Here is a 6000-nt window from a genome sequence, read left to right on the forward strand (position 1 = left end):
CCTCGTGGCYAAGAAGGCCAATGGGATCCTGGCCTGCATCAGGAGGAGTGTTGCCAGCAGGTCGAGGGAGGTGATTCTGCCCCTCTACTCAGCTCTGGTGAGGCCGCACCTGGAGTACTGTGTGCAGTTCTGGGCTCCCCAGTATAAGAGGGATATCAAGAGGGACTCAAGAGGGTCCAGAGAAGAGCAACCAGGATGATTAAGGGAATGGAACATTTCTCGTATGAGGAGAGACTGAGTTGGGCCTGTTCGGCTTGGAGAAGAGAAGGCTGAGAGGGAATATGATTGACATGTATAAGTTCAGGAAGGGAGAATGCAGGGAAGAAGGGGACAAGCTATTTTCATTTGTGGCCAGCGACAGGACAAGGGGAAATGGCCATAAACTGAAACACAGGAAGTTCCATCTCCATTAGAGCAGGAACTTCTTTACTATGAGGGTGACAGAGCCCTGGAACAGGCTGCCCAGGGAGGTTGTGGAGTCTCCTTCTCTGGAGGTCTTCCAAACCCGCCTGGATRSCACCCTGTGCCACATGTTCTAGGTGTCCCTGCTTGAGCAGGAAGGTTGGACTAGATGATCTCTAGAGGTCCCTTCCAACCTTGAACATTCTATGATTCTATGAAAACCACTACCACCAAGTAGTCTAGACCTAGATAGTCTTATGGAAGAACACATGCAACACTTACGCATATGAGAAAGAAATAGTCTGATAGAAGATATGACCACTGTGTGGCTTTTTTTTCTGCAAGGCAATGCTTTCTTCCTCATGGATCTCTGGTGTCTCTGGAGGTTGTGACCCTTGCCGCTTTATAGCTCCTGAAAATGCACATTAAGAAGGAAGGYCACAAGCCATATTTCCTGCACTTTTTCTACCCACTCTGTTGCTTTTATAACTAAGGGATGGAAGACTTGGCAAAAGCTGAGTTACTGTGTGGATGGCTCAACAGACTTCTGAGGACGGAAAAATTTAAGATTTAGTTTTTTCTGTCTCGGATCAAAGAATAAATATCAGTGGCTGTGCAGACTCTGAACTCAGTTTAAAGTACATTTTTAAATATGTCTTCAATATGTTTTTGTTCTTTAGTAAATATTTTTACATGTTTATACAGAATGCTTGTATCTGGTCTGTAGGAAGACTCTTAAACTTCATAGATTGAGACAGTCTATGGCGCAAACATGCTAATCAAAATAAAATGGAGAAAAGCTGTTTCCACTGTTTTTGCCATTATCTTAATTTGAGCAAGGATTTTACCAGTTAACAAAAGTTAATGATTCTCGTTTGCTCCAGGTTTGGATCTCTCCTGCTTTCCCAATCTAATTTCTAAATTCCCAATCACATGAATTGCCTTTTTGAGGTAAGAATCGTCTTCCCTTCAACGAGATGAAATTTTGGGTTATTTCTCAAATGGGAAAAGAAATGCCAATTCTCATCCTGTGAGAGTTTCATGGAAAATCTGATAGACTTCAATATAGAATATCAAATCATATAATTTTCTTTCAAAAATCTTCTTGTATGCAAAAAATAAATCCACAGAATCTCTCTACTACACTAACTATGTAGGATGTATTTTTAAAAATATCATACAGAAATTTCTAATTCAAGCAATTTCTACATATATATTATGGATATATTTCTGGAGAAATTTGGATTGCATTCCTTAAAAATGCTATGGAGCCATTTCATTAGGAAACTATAAATCTTATAAAGTATAAAATGTCTTCATTTAAATTATAGAATAAATAGATTAATGAATTTTGAAAATTCATTGTATTTTGCCTCTTTACCAGGTTTAATCCTTTGACATATCACAGTCWGGCAAAATCTTTCATAGTATAAAGGGCATGTTAAAACAAAATAGCCCACCAGCAGCCTGGCCATTAAACAGTCCTACAGATTGTCCTAGACCTGGACCAGAAATGCCTTTATTTGAACCAGCCAAGTGAACGCGCCAGCTCATTTTCCAATTGCTGGAAAATTTAATTCCAGAACTGGCATGTGGGTGTTGCAGCTGCCAAGCTTGTCTCAAAGTGGCCAGATTTAGAGTCAACGGAGGAAGAAACCAAAGGACATTACTTGTAACCCACAGCACACTGAACCCTCACGAGGCAGCCAAGATGATACTGTTATGCTTAGTTATTAATGATTTAATACATGTTTATTTCAACACTTTGTGTCATCAGCCAATGATTTCAGCACTTGTTCCTGAAAAGACCATAATAATGGAATTTACCAGAAGATTAATGTTTCATCTGTGCAGAATGCAAACAGCTGAAAAGTGGAGGAGGTTTCCTGACACCATCTCCTGTAACTGTGTATTGCATAATTAACTGCAGTGAGGACTGGAATTCATAAGTTAAAGTCTGTATTCAGACTTGCCCAAGATTCAGGTGTGTAGGTTTGATTCAATCTGTCCAAAATAAAAGCTCCACATTAATAGATCTATATCTATCTATCTATCTATATATAGATTTTTTTTTTTCTTAAACCTCTCGGTGGTTCAGATGAAGGGATTGATTTCTGTCCCATATTCACTCAGTTACAGTTTTTGGATCATTTTTTAAACTTTGGTGTACATTTTAATACTGTATAAACAACAATAATAGTAACATAATATAAGCTTCAAAAACATGCAGTTTAGAATGCTATAGTGAGTCAAAGATAAAAGATAAAATATAAAATATGGGCTCAAACTACAGTATTTTGATCCAAACTGGAATTCTCCACTTTGGAGACATGTGGTTGTCTCCATGCACAAAACAAACAGATAAATAACTGTTGGCTTACTATTTCATATAAATATGTATCATCTTGCAAAATGCAAGAAACAATGCAGAGGAAAATTGTCTACAAAATTTAACAATTGTAAGGCTGCCCTTGTTATTTGAAATTTGTGATTTGTGACCAAACACCTCAATAGTAGTGACCATAGTCTACTAGATATAGATATTTCTTCTCCTGCAGTATCAGTTCTGTTTGAAATTTGCCTTTATGATTAAATAGCAGTTACAAAATTTTCACATAAGGGATCAGTGGTTAGATAGAGTCATTGCAAGTAAATGTGTTTGCTACTTGTAACAGTTTTGAATTTCCCTGGCAGCTTGAATCATATCAAATGCCTCTTCCTTTGTCCTTGCACAACTTCCGCTTGTTTAACTAAATAATTCTTCAACTGTTTGGTGAGGTGTCAGTGGAGGCAGCTGGCACAGAGTTTGATTCCATTCCTTGCATATTTATTAAAATGCTGTTGGTGTTGCACGGTGTTTTGCTAACACTTTGCTGGTGTTTGTTGGAGTAATTATGCTGAGTTATATCCGTAAGTTATAGTTGCATACTGGTGGAAGGGCACACTGCTTTGCAAAAAAAAAACACCTAATTGAATTACTGCAAGATCTACAACTAAATCATCTTCCTGATCTTAAGTCTTTATGCTAATACTGAGGCAGACTGATAGAATTAGAAAAAGTGCAGAGAGGTGAATGTTAATTTTTAAAATTTTGTGCCAGTCCACATTGAACAGTTTGTTCTGTGTCATGGATTGAGTTCCACAACTAGACATGAATGTTTGCACAGGAAAAACTCACTTCTTTGTTTCTTAACAATCAGCATGTAGGTTTGAGAAAAAAAAAAAAGTGTAGCAGAGCTCCTCTTGGAATACATAAATTCCCAGCTCCATTCATTACAAGCAAGCACAATGTATGGAATAGGTGGGGCAAAGATCTCTTTCCAATATCTTGAAAAATATGAATCTGGGTGGGGGCAATGAAGTCAGCATCTATAATATCTATAATACCGCTCTCCATTATCAATTGCTCTAAAAATCGTACCCAGAGAGATACCTACCATGTAGTTGGTGCACTCTAATTAAATAAGAAATAATTAAGACATTAAAAATGAGGAAAAAGAATAAACTTTTACATTATTTGTTTTGGGCTATGCTTTACAAAGGAAAGTGATGAGTCTGAGTCTTTTTATTTTCTATAAGAAATTATATGTCTTCAAAAGATATTTTAATGCTTACTTCCTGATAAAATGAGGAAGTTTGAATATTTTTGCTATGGTATAAAGCAAAATATTTGAATATTTTGAATATTTTTGCTATGGTATAAAAAACAGAAGGCATCTTCTGGATACTCTGAAAAAGATGCCCAGTGTTTCTTGATAATTAGGTTTATGTATATTTAGAGCAACTTGCAATATATTATTTAATGAAAAATATAGTTATTATTTTCCATTGCATTTTATGCAGCACACTTTGGATATTATTGTTACATATGCCTCTTATAGCAACATTTCATATATATGATCTAATATGCATAGCACCCACAAATTTGAAAAATGATCTGTCCAGAGAGAAGGCATAATTCAGACATTATTGCCCACTGGTAGTCACTTTTTCATTGCAGGGGACAATATTGCTAACTGGAAACTTCTCTAGGCCAAACACTTTTCTGTCTGTGCAGTTTATGTTCAGTTCCRTCTCTAAAAATGTTCCCTGAAATGGATGAAAAGTATTAGCACGATTTTCTAAAGTCTATTCAGTGTTTTAGTATGGCAGTTCTTCTAAGGTGCAAATTGGATTCCTGCGTCCTCGTTCTTGCATGTCTAGTATCCTGTAACTACATTCTTCGATCAGTTGCTGCTATTGGAAAGTTAAGTATTCCAAACTAGCAATGTCAGCTGTCCTTCCTTCAGCTTAACACCCAAGCAAAAGTCCCCTCAGTGCTAGGACTTCAGTCTTTGTGTGTGTTTTATGAGTAGTCTTTTTCTCCCAAGATATCCTCCAACTATATTGCATTTGTTAAGGTCTCTAGTTAACTGTCAGGATTGTGCAAAACTCTCTGCCAGAAACAGAGCTGGCAGTCAACTCAAATAAATATAAATGAAATGTATTTTATATTTTCATTTCCATCCCTCACATTCACACCTTAATACTCAGATCATTCTTGGGCACAGATCCTGATGTGCTTAAATAAGTATACATTCAAATGAATTTGTGTTTATTTTTATTCTTGTACTGCTTCTCTACTTATATTTTCCGTGATTTTAGTGGCTTACAACGCTCTTTGCTGCATTATATATATATAAATATATATATAAAAATATATATATATAAAATATTGTGAACATTTTTATGTTATATAGTTATGAGTCCACTATTATTCATTGAAAAGATACATGGTCTCCCAGCACAAATGCAATGATGCGGATACGAAATCCTCTGGAATAACAACATGAAAGGAAGATGTTCCCTCTAGTGTTAGCAACACCAACCTGAAACAGTCSTGGTATGAAAGTCAAAGCATTATTTCCATTCCACCTACAACAGTTTTGTTCTAGTGTTCACTTCAGGTGAATGTCTTGAGTTAAGTCTTGACTTAATCTGGTGGAAGACAGAAGACATTTGGGCTTTAAAATCATTTGCTCTCATTTCCATTGAGACCAGACATTCCTTCGCAGTTTAATTTCATAAGTTAATAAAATCTTTTAGATTGGAAAGGACCTCCTGAAGTGTCTTGTCCAATCTTCTGATCAAAGCAGGGTTAACTATGAAATCAGAAAAAGTTGCTCAGGGTATATTTTCAGTTAAGTCTTGAAAATTTCCATGGATGGAGACTGCCCAGCCAGCTCTCTAGGCAGCCCGCTCCACTACTGGACTATTCAGGGTTCAAAAAAAGAAAAAAAAAAAAAAAAGAGAATGGTTAAGGTTGGATGGGACCTCTAGAGATCATCTAGTCCAACCCCATCCTGCTCAAGCAAGTACACCTAGAGCATGCGGCACAGAGTGGCATCCAGGTGGGTTTTGAAGATGCCCAGAGAAGGAGACTCCACAACCTCTCTGGGCAGCCTGTTCCAATGCTCTGTCACCCTCACAGAAAAGAAGTTCTTCCTCACATGGAGATGGAACTTCCTGTGTTTCAACTTATACCCATTATCCCTTGTCCTATCACTCGCCACCACCGAGAAGAGTTTGGTCTCTTCCTCCCTACATTCACCCTTCATG

Source organism: Nothoprocta perdicaria, unplaced genomic scaffold, assembly GCF_003342845.1.
Source record: "Nothoprocta perdicaria isolate Ctin4 unplaced genomic scaffold, notPer1 scaffold_39, whole genome shotgun sequence".
In the NCBI taxonomy this organism is placed as follows: Eukaryota; Metazoa; Chordata; class Aves; order Tinamiformes; family Tinamidae; genus Nothoprocta; species Nothoprocta perdicaria.